Source organism: Heliangelus exortis, chromosome 8, assembly GCF_036169615.1.
Source record: "Heliangelus exortis chromosome 8, bHelExo1.hap1, whole genome shotgun sequence".
Classification (NCBI taxonomy): Eukaryota; Metazoa; Chordata; class Aves; order Apodiformes; family Trochilidae; genus Heliangelus; species Heliangelus exortis.
The window spans coordinates 16,034,219-16,051,801 of NC_092429.1; the positions used below are offsets into that span (position 1 = coordinate 16,034,219).

Here is a 17,583-nt window from a genome sequence, read left to right on the forward strand (position 1 = left end):
CAGAGCATGGTGCCAGTAATGTCCCCAATCCCTGGGACATCCTGGGGTTTTGTCCCTAGTGCCTGCACTGCCCAGGAGCACCTGTCTGTGCCAAGGAGCAGGGATATGGCTGCAAGGAGCTTGCCATGGCCATCCTCTGCAGAACTGTCAGATCCAAGTAATTACACACTTGGAACTACCTTACTACAGATATAGAGACAGTTCCAAAAGAGCACTCCACCTAATTGCAGATTTGGGTGGTTGATGTCAGAATTAAAACCACAGCTGCTTCCCCTGGAAGATCTGTGAGGTGGCTCTGATGCCTCCCATAGTTTGTGTCAGCAGCTCTGGCTTGGGAGTGTTGGGGGCATTGCACATCTCGTGTTGCAGCTGAATGTTCCTATTACCTTTCTTCTTTTCTTGGTTTTTTTTTTTTTGTTTGGTTGGTTTGGTTTGCTTTGTTTGTTTTTTTTGAGACAAGTGATATAAATATTCTCTAATACTGGAGAGCCACATCTGCTCTTTAAGACATCTCTTACCTACGTGCTTAGGGCAGTTTCCTGAGAACTGTGCTTACACAGACATTTTGCTGGTAGCCAGTGCTACCAGCTGGGACTCCCAAGATGCCCTCAAGCCAGAAAACAGACTGGGGACATCTCACAAAGGGTTGCCATGGAGGGGGATGCCAGGCACAGCCCAAGTGACAACAGCCAGCAAGCAGAAAGCCCACAGCTTTACCAAGCTGCTCAGGGTTACAGCTTCTGTGCTGCAGCTGTGAACAAAATGGGGAGAGTTGTTCAGCCAGGAGAAATGCTGCTGTCTCCCACTGTGGTTTGTGTTTGGCCAAAATGGAAAAAAAAAGGAACATGGAGGCTATTAGGATATGGTTATGCTGCCCAGAACCACCACACAAAGTGCTGGCAGCATGAGGTAAAGAGGCTCTTTAAATCATTGCGCTGAAAAGTAGCCATAAATCAGCAGTTCTTACAGTAACTCTGCACTGTAATGCCATTTCAAATTGTTCTTTTTATCTTGGTGCTTATAAAAGCAAAGTTTTTCTTGGTGTGTTGTGTTTACTTGTTTTTTCTTAGAAGAAAAATGATGTATCAGTGCTCTGCAGGCATGTGGAGATAAGGAGATGTCATTGGCCACAAAATGAAGTCTCTTCTGTTTTCTTTCTGATCCCTTTTCCCAGGGCACTTGCCCAGCTCAGCCAGTGAGGTTCAGCATGATGAGCTCCAGTAGCACATGTTCGACCTGCCAGGAGGTGAGAGGAGTGAGAGCTGAGCATGGGGACATTTCTTCCCCTGATTAACATACTGAAACAGGAGTCCTGGCATAGAAACTATCATGCCATGAGGATTACAGCTTATGGATACCAGCCAGCCTCCAGAGCTGGGATGTAAAGCTACCAGCCCTACAGCCTGCAGGGCACACCCGTGGTGTAAATATGGTCCAGGACAGCTCTGCAGTTTTCTCTTATCCCTGCAGATTCAGGTTGAATGCATCAGGATGATGACAAGCATGGAAGCAGCCAGGGCTCAGCCAGGGAATGCTTTATGCAGTGGTTGGTGCATCAGGGCTGGCTTCAGGTTGCTCAGGGACAGTGTGAAACTCCAGAACAACAGATTGGCCCCAAGGTCTGGGAAGAAGCCTTTGAAACAAGTCACAGGAGCTCATGGCCTTGGGCACCTACTGGGAGATCAAAGTCGGTTAGGAATGGCCTGGCTCAGGGGGCTGAACTCCTGCTGGCAGGAGTGAAGGAGACTTGGTGACAGGAGCCAGATCAAGTTGTTTTGGTGAGTTGCTCCATTTATGCACTCGTTTTGCTTTATGAATGTCAAATATGAGTTTGGCTTCTCTTCCTTTGCCCCATTGCTGTTGGAGATTGCCTCTAGGGATTTCTTTGTTCAGAGTTATTGAGATGCCCAGCTGTAAGCAGAACAAGCACAGAAGATTTCTTATAGTTAAATTTCCCAGGATCCTGAAAGATTAATTTACTTTTGCTTACAGAAAATGACCGCACAGAAACATATTCATATGCAAGAAGAAATGAGAGGCTTATAGGAATTGTCTGTAAATGCCAGAGAATAAGGCCATGTGGGGAGTGTTGTTTTTTCAGATGAACTACTGCAAATCTCTCGTAGACAAAGTACAGGAAAAAGGGGTGGCTAGGACTGCCAGCACTGCACAGGTATCTACAGCTGTAGAAAAAGTTCAAATGACTTTTTGATTAAAGCACCGAGGTCAGAACTGTTTTACAGTGGTTTGGGGCTATCAATAGAGACAGACAGACTTGGGCCCTGTGGATAACTAAGGGGACACAATAAGACAGCAGAAGCAGAAGAGATGTCCAGGAGTCTTTAAAGAGTAGAAAAAAGGTTTTAAAACAGACTCCTTGGAATGTAAATTGAAAAACAAGCAAGTAGAAAAAATGAAATGCAAATATTTCCAGGTTTCCAGTTCTTTAAAAATGATGATGTTTCAGATGTGTGATGAGCAGCTACTTTCTCTGAAAAGGCAGACAAAATATTAAATCAAAGAAAAAGGAGAGTGTATGTACATATGTATGCACTTTGAAAGCCTTCTGCTGAATTAGAAATACCTTTGAATCATGAAATATAGAGCATGTCAGTGGTTTCTATCGAAGTCTGAACATGTAATTTCACTTGCTCATGACAGGGCCTGTGTGTGTGCTATCACATTAAAACCAGAAAGAAGCAAGAAAGACACAAATATCCTGTAGGCAAAAAAGCCCCATGAACCTGACTGACAGAAGGGGTAATTACTAGTGGGAATTTCAGCATGGATAGAGCAGATTTCTCTAGCTTTTTCCTTCACTTGGAAGTGTGGGGAGGTTTAAAAATGGGAAGTCTCCTCTATAAGAGCCAGCAGCCACCTTGGTGCAGTACTGTTGCTGTCATGGGACACTGCTGCTGTGCTGGCAGACACAGTGGCTGGCAAGGCTCCCATGGTCACATCTGAAAGGAGCATGTTAGGGACCAGCAAAGCACCCAAAAGCTGTGCAGAGAGCATCAGTGGCTGCTGTAACTTTACAGACCCAGGAAGGGTGTTGAGGATGCTGAAGACTTTCTGCTGTGGTGGAAGATGCAGGATGGGGGGTTGGTCCTACCAGTCTTCAAAGCCTATGCTTATAGTTCCAGTGGTAGCCCACCTGCAGGCTGATGTCCTGGCCCAACCCTACCCCCAAGAAGATTCTCAGTGCCCAGTGCATTATGGTCTGCCCTGCTCCCTGGCTGTGGTGTTGGGATGGCTCCTGTTTTTCATGTCCATCACTGTTGCCTCAGAGACTCCCCATGCCTTCAGCTTCCCAGGCATCCTCTGACTCCAGTGACCTAAGGACCAGGAAAACATAAGCAAGAGCATCTCATGAACTGTAGGCAACAAAGAAAAATTTCTGTCAGGAATTATATGACTGAACATCAGGTCATGACTGTTGTCTGTAAGTCAGGGAGGAAAAGTGTAGCAGGAGCTGGAGACAGGGAGCACAGAACAGGAGGAATGTGCCACATCTGCAGGCACAGCCCAAGGAGCATGGAGGTCTGCCCAGGAAGGAAGAACTGTGAGCAGCTCAGTGAGTGTGGAGGAAGTGGGTCTGAAGGAAATGGTGACCTGATTCTCAGATCACTGAATTGCAGGAAGACTTGGAGGCTGAGTGAGCAGCCAGGAATAATATATATATATATATAAAAATCTCAAATTATAGCCTGGTGAGGAATTGTAAATTCTTCGTCTATGTTCATGATGCCCAGAAAGGCCTTGAGATAAGGTGCCTGAATGCCTGGAAGGCGAGGCTCATTCTGCAGTAGACATTTAGATGTCTACAGTTAACTGGTGCAAACCCTCATGTGGATGCATTTGTATGAGGTAGAGAGATTTCTATCTGTTTAGCTTGTTTTCATGAATGCAAAGAGCAAGTTAAGGCCAGTTAATATTGTCTGGACTCATGATCCATCAGGTACAGTTAGCTGGTAAAGCAGTACCTTGAGGCCAGATTTCTTGCATCTCCTGCTAGCAGAGGATGTCATTCAGAACAAAGCCTTCCATGTAGCTGTGCTGCCACCATCCCTTAGCAGGATAACCTGCAAGTTGCATCTCTGCACTGCCCATGTTTCTTGCAGGGAGGTAACTCCTGTTGCCCACCCTGTGCCCAGAGCAGGCTGTGCTTTCACAATCACTGCAGCCTGCCCAACACCTGCTGTGCATGGTGGGCACCTTCCTCCTCCATTCCCACTCACCATGGTCCCTTCACACCTCTCTATGCACAGCTGAGAAACTGATGAGAATCTGGGAGAATCCAGCCAGGGTTAGTTTCCCCAGGCTGCCCTGGCAGCAGGCAGCAGTGCTGGGGAAGGTGGAAGAGGTTCCTGGTTTTGCGTGTCCAGGGAAGGCCATGTGTGCTGTTCCTGTTGCAGAAATCACCTGGAGATACTGAAGCTGGAGCCTAGGCAACCCAAAAGATGTCCAGAAGTACTGAGTGATCCACCAGCTGTCACCAAGGGGCAGATACAGATGATGGGCACAGAATAATGCACTTGGGGAGACCTGGCTGGCAGGGAAGAGTGGTATAAATAGAGCACCATAGTAAAAAGCTGTCTCTCAGGTTTCTCACACAACACCAGATGGGGAAATGCTGCTCTATTCAGTCACAGTAAACCTGTGGTTGCCCTTGCATTGCTTGCTGTGACACTGAGAGAGCATCTTCTCCCTCTCTTTGAAAGGAAAGAGCTGGAAGGAAAATGTGTGTTTATAGGAGGAAGAATTTGGTTTGTTTGTGGATTCAGCTGCCCAGCACAAGCAATATCGTTGGTGTGGCATAACACAGTGTCTCTTCTCTGCTTCCACTGGGTATCCAACCTCTCTGTGTGAGGTGAGGGTTTAAACAGCGGAAGATTTCCCACAAGAGAAGGACTTGTATGAGCTGAGAAGTCCTTGTAACTTCCTTCATCCCTAACTTCAGGATAAATTTTAGGATAAACTGTGTGCAGTTTTGTTTTGTTTTTCCTGTGCCTTTGTTCCTGCTCCCGTTCTCTCCCTGCTAGTCCCTTAAAACAACTTTGCTGTGTATTGTTTTCTTGACCACAAAGGTCAATCAGAAAGAAAAGTAAACCTCGGATAAAGCCTGAAATCGAGTTTCCTATGTGCTGACCTGCCAGCAGCTCAAGGAACAGCAACCAGGACCGCGAATCCCCTCTCAAGCTGGAGCTGGAGCTGGAGCGGCTGCGCTGCCAGGTCACGACAGCGGGACAGCAGCGGCACCCTCTGTCGCGACCGGGCAGCACCGGTCCTGCTGCACGGTAACAACCCTCAGTCGTCTCTAATCCATTTCGGAAGGGCTGTCATCTGGCAGGGCAGAGGGAACCTGTGAATTATTCACGCCAATGGCTCTCACCACGCACGGCAGGTCCTGAGCTAGCCCAGGGACCCAGCTCCCGGGGACAGTGGCCATGGCTGGCTGTTGTTAGCATCATGGTTTGCGTTGGAAGGGACCTTAAAGATCATAGAGTTCCAACCCCTGCACGGGCTCTACACCTCCCTCTACACCAGGTTGTGCAAAGCCCCATAAAACCTGGTCTTGAACACTTCCAGGAAGGGGCCATCCACAGCCTCCCTGGGCAACCTATTCCAGCGTCTCACCACCCTCCCAAGAAAAAAATTCTTCCTAATATCTGATCTAAATCTACCCTCTTTCATCCTAAAACCATTACCCCTTGTCCTGTCACTAGATGACTTCATAAAATGTCCCTCCCCAGCTTTCCTGTAGCCCCTTCAGGTAGTGGCAGGCAGTTAAAAGGTCTAAATAGTAATCAGGTCTCCCCAGAGCCTTCTCCTCTCCAAGCTCTCTCAGCCTGTCGTCACAGGAGAGGTGCTCTCACCCTCTGATCATCTCTGTGTCCCTGTTACCACGTGGCTGTGACTGATGTGGTTGATAATTTCATTTTTCCCTTCCTTGTCAGGGCTGTTAAAAATACCAGACAGTGTCCGGAGAGCAGAACAAGACTACTCAACTAAGGCTGTTGACTTAATATCCTGCTTCACCCCCAGTTTCTGTTCCAGCAGAAGAGAGGTTTCTCATGGTCCTGTGTTACATTTACAGGCTTTTCTGGCTGCTGACCCATGTCTTGTGTGAAGCTGTGTCAGGTACTGATTTAGAAAAGGCACACTAAAACGCTGCATCTTACCTTAAAATTCCTAAGGACAGAAAACAAATTCAGAAGCTTTGTTTTGCAATTGTCAACACACAAATGTGACTCTCGTGGTAGGAGAGCTCAGTCCTCTCCATTGGGTGCATTGAGGGTTTTCAAAGTCACCACCATTTTTTGAGCCTGTGTGCACTTGAATCTGAACAGTCAAACACCCATACAACTCAAGTGGATGGACTGGGGAAAAAAATTGAAACAGCAAAAAGAGATCCAGTTAAGGTGTGTGTCTGCTCCATTCTGGCTTTTCCACACACTACTGATGCTGTCTTGAAGTGGCTCTAAAAATGTCTGCAACATATTGAGCAAAGACACAGCTATGGTGAGGTCTGGCAGGCTGGCATCCCAGAGATCCGTGTACCAGTCCACTGCAATGCAAGCTGCACTTCAGTGACAGGTTTTGGATTAGCTTTGAGACAAACTGCAACTATAAGGCATCCATGAACTTTCTTCTGAGAACACAAAGAGCTTGTCCAGGTGTAGAGTGGCACAGAGCTCTGTTCCAAATGATCCAGACCTGGGAAATTAAAACACGAGCGTCTCACACTGATGTGAGCTCAGTGACTTGGGGTTTTTGTTATACCTTATAGCTTTGCTAATTGAGTTGAATGGAAAGATTATCTCCCCACTGCTTCTTCTCCTCTTTTTCTCTCCAAGCCCATTCTCTGTGTGAAGGTGAATAAAAAGTGAAGAGCACACTCTCTTCCTTATGTGTCCCATGGTTCTGGTGCCAGCGGCGTGGGGCTCAGCCTTTCCTTCCCTCTCTCCAAGCCCAGCAAACCAGACAATATTTATGAAACACAATTCTGCTCATCCAAATTTAGAAACTCCACACAGGAATAGATAACACAAAAAGAGCACAATGGGGATAAATTCATCTTACCCCCACCCCCAGTTTCTCAAGCTGGGACTCCATCCCAGATGATTACATGCTTAGCCAGGCATAGCAGAGATCAGCTCTTCCTTCCTGTTCATGCAGCCCTGGGCAAACTCACTCTACTTTATTCAGAAGAATAAACAGCAACCAGCATCACAGTCAGCTCATTCCTACCATCACTGATCTCAATCTGACAACTGCTTTTGCTTCTGCTTATTTGTTGGCAAAAACACTTGAGCCAAAAGTCCTTTGGGAGATCCAAAGACAATAGAAGGAAACATTTGCCTGATGTCTGATGTTACCGTGAAGGGCTGGCCAGTGCACACAAAAATGTTTGGCTTATGATGGGAAAATTGCAGGGATAAGACCTCTCTGCTTCCTGATGCATTGCTCCAAATCTGGCTGCAGTCAGCCTTCCTCAGCAGGCTCCCAGCTCTGAAGCTGGAAGTCTTTGGATGCTCAGGTAAGACAAGGCCACAGGAAGTCCTGGAGTCATTCCCTGTTTTCTCTTCCTGTTCCTATCATGTCATTCAGATTTTCGGTAAGGGCCAGGTATTCCCACATGACAAGTCCCCGTGTGGAATAAGGCTTAAACCCATGACACTGACCATTCAACCCTTCCTGGAGTTTTCCCTTTGCTGCAGTTTGTCTCTTCTCTCCTGCACCAGAAATGCTGTAGTTCAGACAGGAGCTGTGAGTGTTCTGTGCAGCCACTGCTTGTTATCCTGTCAGATCCTTTTGTATCAAAGGAGATTCTGTCTGTGCCTGAAACAAAACCAAGTTATAAAAGAAGATAAAAAAGTGGAGTCCCTGGTGCTGAGGAAAAGGCTGTGGGACTGTCTTAAAACCTCTGAGATTGATTTCTGGTTCTGCAAACAAGCTCTGAGTAGGAAATGTTGTCTGCTGGAGCCAGCTCATCCTGCAATAACTCGTGTGCTTGGACCCAGTGTATGTGAAAGTTTCTTTTCCAGAAATAATTGTTCTTGACTACTGTCAGTGCAGGAAACTTACAAAATGTTGCACTTAGCTGATGTAAATTGGAAAAGTCAGACTACCTTCAGTGGATTAACTGTAGATTTAGTAATTTTTTAAAATGTTATATTGATTGTTATTCTATATATATTTTTTATGTATTTCTTTACAAGTCATCCAACCAAAGGTGTCTGCAATGGAAGCAACTGAAGATTAGGAAGACAACGCATGGAGTAGCAGCAGAATTTGGGTCACTGCAGCACCAAGTAGAGGGTTACGTGCTCTGGAAGTGTGAGTACCTGTATCCCACTCTCTTGAGCTAACTTCAATCTGTTTTGCTGGGAGAGCTTATAGAGGAAAGATCTGCCTGGATACTTTTTGAAAAAGAAAGAGAGAGTAACTTTTTGATAGCACAAGGATGAAGGCATGAAAACACTAGAAAAGGTGTCCAGGAAGAATTTAAAGATGGATTAAATTACAGATATTTAGGTGTGATGAAGAAATTCTGCAGTAAGCACAGGTAAGACAAGCTGTTCTGTCTAGGGAAAATCAGTGGCAAAAAATGGGAGTTGAGTTTAAAAACACAGAAAGAGACAAATTTTTTCCAGAAATCTCAAACTAAAGGAGAGAAATTTGGTATAGGAAAACCCATGAATATTGATCTGTCAGACCCTCCAGCATCACCACAAAATGGCATTTGGAAACCAGACAGATAGCAGATGCTTTCTCAAATGCTGGGAATCAGGAAAGAGATACTCACAGAGTTAATTTCAAATTTATCCAGGATGCTGTTCAAATGGATAGTGGGGATACAGTGCTGTAAATTTAGAGTGTTATATGAGGCCTGCTTGTAAATGATGAACAAAACTGGGAAGCACAAGAAAACTTAGCAGTCTCAGATATGAGAACTCAGCAAAATGCTAAATTACTGTTTTAAGTAAAAATAAGAAAATTTTATAACATGTTTCCAACTAGTCATTTGACAGATTTCCACAGATGGTTTGAAGTATGTATGAAAATATAACACAAATGGAAAATTCCTTGTCTAGCTTATAGCATCCTTGCATGCTCTCTCACGTGTACATCTTGTGCATGTCCTGGAGCAACAGTCTAAATGTAATGACTTCATGACCACTGGTGGCTTTGAGACAATACATAAAAGGAAGTAGAAGAAACCTAGCAAGAAAGAGTGATCTTCCCAGTGTTGAAATGCAAGGAATTGCAAGGAAAAGCAAGGGGATCAGTGAGGGTGGTGTTAGCAGTACTCAGTTTATCTAGGAGGGGGAAGAGGCTGGCTGAGATGTGAGATGAAGAGAGACCCATCATAAGTTGATGCCAGCAGTTCTGCTGGTGCTAGCTGAAGCCATCTAAGCAGATGAGATGATCTCCAGGAGATGCCTCAGGAGGCTTCTGTGTTCTTTACATGAGAGGAAGGAGAGGGCAGGAGTGCTGGAGCTTCCCAAGTGGAGTGGCCATGGGACAGAGGGGTAGCCGGGAAGGATGGACTATGTGCCTGAGGTAGGGATGCAGGGAGAACACTGGGGGACCTGATCTAAGGGGCTGTGTGCACAGGGAGAATGTAGCAGAGAGGAAAAGTAATTCTGAGAGACAGGAAGGAATATGACTTCAAAGGAAATTTGTATTCAATGGCATCAAAAGCAGCAAGACAGGGGGATGGTGATGGAGAAATGTGAAGCTGTAATGATGAAGGTGGAAGCACTGGAATAAAGGTGTAGACCCAGGTTGTTTTGTTGAGAGTGGAATTGGCTGTGATGCTGGCTGGAATTTCTGAGTCAGAGGACAGGGAATAAGAAAGGTGGGTCAGGGTGGGATTTGGAAACAGTGAGGGATTATGATGTGCTTACCTTGGAGGGCTTGATGAGAAAGCCTGGAGGAAAGTGGGTACTCAGAGAAGTAAAGGGTAGAGAAAGGCTGGAGGTACAAGCTCTTAGGAGGTGGGACAGAAGAGAATGAGCAATGTCATCCACTGTTTATGAGCCAGGGATAGTGCAGAGGAGGAGCAAGCATGGCTCAGTCCTGGGAAAAGCTGGCAGTGCAGCACATGGAGGTAGAAGACAGACAGAAGAATCGTGTGAAGGAGTAGTCTGAGGTGATGGGCAGGAGGTCAAAGGGAAAGGAAACTGAAGGAGGGGGATTGGGAGAGAGGGTGGAGCAATAGGTGCTAGGGGAGATGTCAGAAGATACAAGTAGTAGGGAAGTAAAGAGGGAGGAAAGGGTACAGCAGTGCAGTAAGGCTTTGTGTCACTGAGGAGTGCAAGCAAAAAGAGGATGGGAGTCTGAGAGCAGAGCTAGCATGAAGGTGGAAAGGATGGAGAGATGGAAATGTTCCAAGGAGGAAGGGAGGAGGAGAGACAAATAAATAGGCAAATTATAACTAATGCAATAATTAGCTGCTACAGCAGTAATCTGATTGTCACCCAAAAAAAGAGGCAGGGAGATCACGAGCGAGGGGGAGGCGTGAGCAGACAGAGGCACAGAGGTGGGCACAGAGGCAGTGCAAGGAGCAGCAGGTGCCAGGGCTGCAGTTCCCATGGCAGCACACGCAAGCATAGGCCAAAAATGTGCAAACGTGGTGACATCAGCAGGGGACAGCTCGGCAGGCTTCCATCTCATGCTGCTCAGGGTGGGAGCAGAGCCACGCACCTCCCTGGGTACCAGAGCTGCAGGGTTCTGCCCCGGTGGCACAAGTTACCCCCACATTTTAAGGCCAGGCCCCTTACTGTTGAGAAATGGGTTTCTTGTGCTCTTTTTCCTTGCTTCCAAGTGTCTTGAAACACAGCAGAATGAGAGCTGCTGAGTGTCTTGTGGGCAGTGAGGTGTGTGTGCTACATGGCAAGAAGGCAACTCTGCCTTGGAGGGGGACAGAGGGGAAGGCAACACCCATAATTCTGTCCCCCCATGCCCACTCACCAGGGGGCTGGGGGTTTCCACCTCCAGTGCCCATCTCAGCCTGGTCCACTGCAGCTCCGAGTGTGCAGGTGCCTTCCAATGAGGCTGTCACAGCACAGGGCCAGGCTGGGTACAGCAGGCAGAAGCAGCACGTGTTTTTCACAGGCTGGAACCATATTCTTCACTCATCAGTAATTTTTGGCAGAATTTTCCCTTCCTCTCCTATTACCCCTGTAATTAACCAGTGCTTGGGGCGTGCAGCCACTCTGAAGTTTATGCTCATGTCCTACACTAAACAGCTGGAGACAGGGGCCATTTTTTTTGTCCAAGGGAGTGGTGGTTAAGCAGTGTTTCCCAAAGCCGTGACACTCCCAACAGGAAGGACCCTCCTGCTGGGTGTTGAGCAAGGATGCTGCTCCCTTCTCCTCCTTGTGGCAACCTGGCAGATGATCTATCTGGCAGGAGGATGCCACCTGCCCAGGAGGAGCCTTTGCTTCTGCAGGAGTTGCATCAGCCCTCCAGAGCAATGCTTGGGGGTTCCGCGGGTTCGCAGCCGCATTTGGCAGCGCAGCTGCATCCAACAGCAGAGGGAGCTCTGGGAGAGGAAGAGGAGCGGACGAAGCCGGGAAGCAGGGAGGGAAGCAGGAGGATGGGAGAGGTAACTGCAGGCAGCTCTGCTGGATCAGGTAGGGAGGTCTTTAACAGAATAAAGGCATGAGGAAAAAAGGGGCCAGATAGAAGAGGTGGCTGGCAGGCAGCCACCATGGAAACGCAACGCCAGCAGAAGTTTCCATATAAAAAGACATGAAAGGGGCAAGCAGAAGAAGTGTCTGGGTGCTATTTCTCTTGTAAGATTTAAGACCTAGGCTAGCTTCAGGGTGTCTAGTGCAAAATAGCTCTAAGGGGGAGGAAGGTATCTTAGTTACTCGGGGAGTGTTTTCTCTGCATTTAAATGTTAAGAAGGTCTGGCTATATTATTTTTTTCTCAGGAGAATGCTCCGTGTTGAGCATTGTTCTCAAGTCAAATTAATTTCAGAAAGTTTCAGTGACATTTTGAGAAAATCCAGTGCCATGAACTCACACCAGGACCAAACCAAAGAGGCAAATATACCTCTGTGGACGTGTAAATGCATCTGTTGGAAGATGATGGCCATTTCTACCAGACATGGGATGACAGCAATACCAACCACACAGCCACATCACAGTGTGTGAAAAACCAGTGAATGAATATGACTCTCTAGCCACAGAAATCAGGAAAATAAATTCCCTGATCTTTCCCTCATCCCCCGTGGTCCTGGGTGCAGCTCAAGAGCAGGTATGAGTCATTCTACAATCTCTGGGCAACCCAAGGGAAAACTGCCTGCTAATGTCGATTTCTGATGTCAGAAGATATAATTAACCTGACAAAGCAAAATGTTATTTTGGGTTAAGGCGTGATCAGACCTTCCTTCTGCTATTTCTCCATAAGTTGACAAAATTAGTTGGAGGTGTTTGGGCCTGGGGGAGGTATATATGTTTAGTTGTTTTATGGTGGCTCTCTCTTACAGTGTTGGCAGTGAGTTCACCACTGTAAAACACATAAAAATATTCCCAGTGCTTTCTCTGATAAATTTACATTCAAGGTATACACAGAGAAGTCAGAATGGTTTGGAGATTACAATAACCTGCTTCTCTGTCACTGCATGTATGTCCAATACTCCTCCCTTGTACATGTCTTAAGAGCAGGAGAAAAAGCAGGTTTTAAATGAGCATGCTGACTGCCACAGTGGCTGTGGATAGGAATCATAGGAATACTTGGGATCTCTGAGGTGTGTCATGTTAGAGTTGATAGCGTGATGCTAAACTGATAGTGGATATCTAAGTGTAGGAGCATTAGGGACTGGAATACTTTGTTTATTGTCATTGCATTTGAAAAAGTATTGGGGAAAAGATTTCAGAGAGTTATAGCAAGTTGTTGCTATGCTTTCCCTTGGGTAGATTCTTTATAATGGAACAATTGATGTAATATGATCTATAGCACCTACACATAACTAGCAGAAGGTGGTGCAGTTAGGGTGAAATGATTAATGTAGCCATTTCAAGCAAAACCAACTTCTCTTAGTGCTGTGTTGGCAAGCCTGGTTTCTGTATGCTCCTGGACACAAACACAGCAGCCCTGTTGTAGTTGTTGAGGTGGGAAAAGAGTTCCAAGTCTCTCCATGTCCCTGATAAAGGACTGCCATTTTTAAGAAAGCTTTCTCTATTCTCCTTCTACAGAATGACCTGTATTTCCTTTTCTCCATTGAAAAATAGGAAGACAGAGAAGAGGCAGCATGTAAGTAATAAATTATATATTATTCCCTCACCTCTTTTTTTTTCTGCTGTTTTTGCCTGGTCTTCCTGAACTTTTTTTTTTTTTTTTTTTTTTTTTTTTTTTTTTTTTTTTTTTTTTTTTTTCATGGTTCAGCTGAGTGAGTCCTTAATCTCCAGTCATTTGAATGACTGGAGATCGGTCATTTGCAGGCTCTGAGCATTTTGGTCCTGCATATGTTCTTTCTTTTTCCTCCTGCTGCTCAGAAAGCTCTGCCCAGCTGTGCACCTCATTATGCCTTTGTGGCTAGGCTATTTCAAGAAAATGTCTTCTGAAGGAATAACAAAATCAGAAAGCTCTGACAATTTTAACTGTGGGATTGGGGAAGTAAAGGTTAAATGTTAGCACAGATATGGCTGAGCACTCTGAAGATAAGTGGCTTGCCATTTCTTTAAAAACCACCATTTTCCCAGACCCAGGTAGGGCACTTATGTTTTGTGTCATGCCATTTGCACATGGAGCCACAGCCATTTTGCCGAGAAAACCAATTGAAGGGGGAAGAAAGGTTTTCAGGCATGATGTAAAGAAAGAAATAACAGACTGAAATGTCTCAAAGGGAGGCAGGGAAACCATTCCAGCAAGCTGGGCTGGACAAGCTGTGACAATGGAAAGCCTCTTTTGGTCTTACCCTGCTAATTCTGGCTGTAACAGGTTTTTAATTTTTATTCCCTATTCAGCCCCCATGCTTAGCTTATACTATTTGTGGAAACCCAGGTGAGCAGAGGAGGTAGAGATTGTAGAAGCAGTCAAGTGCAAAATTAACAAAATAGGAAGAGCTAAATGGATGAAATGGACTAACTCAGTCACAGACTAATCCTCCTCTCCCAGCCCTCTGGCTCTAAATATATGAAGGTACTCAGCACCTCAGTGGTGCTTACTGGCATGCTGCTGGGTTGGGATCAGAGTACACAGGTGCCATCTCACCAGGCACTACATTTGACTGACACAAGCTCCATCTCAGGCTGGCCAAGCAACTCATGACTTTACTCCTGCTTCTGCTGAGTTAAAGCCCTGCTCAGGCAAGCAGCCTGGCTGAGGAGCAGGTGACAGTGTTTGCAGACAGCACAGCTTCCTGCCTTCCTGCCACACCTCCCTCCCATCTCAGATGATCCTGTGTGTTTTGTGAATTTATAATCCCTTATTGATAAGTACAGAGTGAAACAGATTGGCCATCTGTTGGCATATCCACTGAAAGAAAAGTGAAAACTCATGAAAATTAGGTCTTCTGTGTATATTGGGAGCAGCCAGTAGAAGTTGAATTGTTCCTGCTGTCACTTGAAAAGCCTTGCTAGGCTGCAGTGTGACAACACAAGCTGCTTACTACACACAGCACCATGGCTGCTCCTCTTGTATCAAAATACAAAGGTACTTGGTAAGAATGAGGCCTAATCCCTCAAAACTCCATCCCATTTTTAGATGCCATACTGCATTTTCAGTGACTGACTTTGTATTGTAGCAAATTATATACGAGAGCTGCTGGTCACATTGTAGAGTTCTAGGTGTAAATTCCTCGGGCAAATAAACCTCTTTGTTATCTAGAACAGCCATTCTGATGTTGTAAGATAGAGAGACTCCTCCTTTTCTCAGCACAAAGACCAGGTAAGGAGAGAGAGATTTTTTCCAACAAGGAAGTTCAGAAGCTGGGAAAGAGAGGCAGCTCTGGAGCAGAATAGGCTGGTTTGCAAGGCCTCCAAAGGTCACCATGCTTTTAAAATAGAGACTGCTGTGTCAGGTGTTTGAAAACAAGCATTATACTGAAGTGTCTTCAGAAAAAGTGGTAACATGGGTCTGGATAATTATTTAAGGAAGAGTTAGAAAGTAACAAAGAAATTCGGTTGGCAAGAATAAAAAAAAAAAAAAAAAATGATGGAATTACAAATGAGCCACCATGGGAGCTTTGCAATGCTTTTTATAGTGGAAAAAACCTGCTGCTTCTGTTTTCTTAGATATCTTTGGGATTGCCAGTAAAACTGTAACTAAAGGAGAATTGCCAGACATAATTCAGGTAGACTTGCTGAAAGCTGTGATGCTGTGTCCTGCCCACAGGGCATACTGAGCTGCAGCAGCCCTGGCAGTGCAGAAGCCATTCCTCAGGTGAGAGGTTTCCCTCCTCTCTGGAGGAGCTGAGCCCCTGAGCCCCCCACTCTGAGCTGGCTCTGCACAGCCAGCTGTGGGCACAGGCAAGGCAGGGCCTTGCCAGCATCATCTGACTGCAGAGCAATAAAGGAGCTGCCAACACATTGCCTAATTTTGCTTGGAAAGTCAGCTTCACTCCTGCTGAGGGAGGGTGTGGGGCACAGAGGTGACACTAATGGTTGTGTGGGTGGCAAGTGGTAGATATAGGCTGATAAGTGACTGCAACCCCAGCCCCATCTTCCTGCCCATCTTTTTAGATAAGCAGTAAGGGGTGAAGTATTCAGCACTGACAAACCCTTTTTCTTGGGAACAGATGGCCTGGATCCAAGTGAAGTGACACATGCATTGTGCTCCTTGCTTATACCGGAGTCTTCTCCTTCAAGCTCTGTCCATTCCATGAAGCCAGACTGCTGTGTTTCTACAGTCAGTTCCCTGCCAGTTTTCTCTTCTATCTGCCATCTGCACTGCTTCCCAAATACCTCATCTACTTCCTCATATTCCCCTTCATCTTACGTTCACTTGGGTGAAAAATTTGACAAACCTTACAAAGCCAGAACTGTAGTATTTTCTCATATGAATTTTCCTCACTGTTTTCTGAAAAAAGTATTAGCACTGGCTATTTTTGGCACCATTTCTTCCTGTTCACCTTTTGCTGGTGTCCCCCCTGCACCCTTGGCCTCAGCTTGGACACCCACTGGACAATATCAAACAGGCACATCTGACATGCACAGCATGGCTGTTGGAGTGAAAGAAGAACTGGAAAGCATCTCAGAATAAATTGTCAGCTTTCTAGCCTGGCCAAACTCAAAACACTATTGGATGTCTGATATTTTCTAAAAATTCTTAGTGACACAAAAATGGCAATAATGCTAAGATGGAAAAATATGACATCTTTTGGCTAGTCAAGGTTAGGGAATCTGAAAAATTTCAACAAAAATGCAGTCATAAAAACCAAACAGGATGAATTTGTCATGTGAGGCATATGGCTGCATTGCTGTTGTTTGTTAATGAAATCACTAATTCAGTCCTCTGAGCCACAGATGAAAATAACAATATTATTTTAATTATGAAAAGCCAATGTCAGAACTGTGCAAGTGGAAAGAAGCCATTTTTCTTCCACTGTCTCTATATTTCTGGCATCTCTTTTATCACTTTTTATAGAGTAACTTGGAGCTGGCTGACTTGTACTCTTTCTGAAACAACCCTATTCACTGCAACAGAACAGTTGGGATGTATATTTGCCCCCAGCTGAGCTCTTCCAGGTTTTTAACTCCCCTCCCCTCTGTTCCGTCCCACTTCGGGCAGCCAGAGCCAGAAGCAGCAATCTAGAAGGAGCCGTGCAAAAGCCCTGAGAACCAGAGACAATGGGAGAGGTTGCTGCTAGAGAATCTAGAAAGGAAGGAACACAGAATTTTAAATTAAAGGAAATTTGAGTTACCTTTAAAAACATTTCACAACAAGGAGAAAAAAACAAAACCAAAAACCACAAACAAACAAAGAAAAAAAAATCCCAAATAATAAACCAAACCAAGCATATGTTCTGTGGGAGTTCAGTCTTTCACACTCACAGTTGCCCTGTCAGAATGGGACTCTAATTAGATCTGGATCTACCCAGTTCCAGGTGTCTTCTGCCTCAGGTCCCCAGAGCTATTCATCTGTTTTGCTGGTGTGCCTCAGCTTGGCAAGGTCTCTTTATTGCCAAGTGAATGTGGATTCAGCCAGCTCTGACCAGCTCTGGCATTTGAAAAAGTCCTTTTTCTTCCACTTGAATTTCTCTGCCAGCTGCCTGCGAGTCAGGATTTCCCAGCCAGCAGCTCATGCTATTATCTGTTTTCACTTGCCTTGATGTTTACCAGATTGGACTGCTTTTATCTCTATTAACCCTACCTCACTGCAGAGCCCTAGTATTGCACACCCTATGTGCCTTGGCCACTGGATCACTGCAGAAACAAGTAAATAGATAATAAATTCAAGTCATTGTGGACACAGTGAGGTCTAAAATACTGGTCAAAAAGTGATGTCAGGGAAGAAAATAACTCAAAGGCCAAATAAAGGTATTAAAAATCAAAGTTGAAAATAATTGACAGCTCATGAGACTAAATCTGAATTCTGCTAAAATTCTCCACCAGATGAAAATG

At 45.5% G+C, this 17,583-nt stretch overlaps 2 long non-coding RNA genes across 4 annotated transcripts; one reads left to right on the top strand and one right to left on the bottom strand.

Annotated features, from left to right (window-relative positions):
• Nucleotides 1–813: 813 nt before the first annotated feature.
• LOC139799127 (uncharacterized) lies at nt 814–17,456 on the bottom strand. The gene is made up of 3 exons (XR_011727103.1): nt 17,014–17,456; nt 3,155–3,335; nt 814–1,236 (listed from the first exon to the last, which is right to left on the bottom strand). It is a non-coding gene; the product is annotated as an uncharacterized lncRNA (long non-coding RNA).
• On the top strand, nt 11,589–16,255 carry LOC139799126 (uncharacterized). 3 transcript variants are annotated; one of them, XR_011727101.1, is made up of 3 exons: nt 11,589–12,274; nt 13,216–13,273; nt 15,759–16,255. It is a non-coding gene; the product is annotated as an uncharacterized lncRNA (long non-coding RNA). The 3 variants fall into 3 exon arrangements; XR_011727102.1 differs by lacking the exon at nt 11,589–12,274 and adding an exon at nt 12,796–13,131; XR_011727100.1 differs by lacking the exon at nt 11,589–12,274 and having other exon boundaries at nt 12,791–13,273.
• Nucleotides 17,457–17,583: the final 127 nt, after the last annotated feature.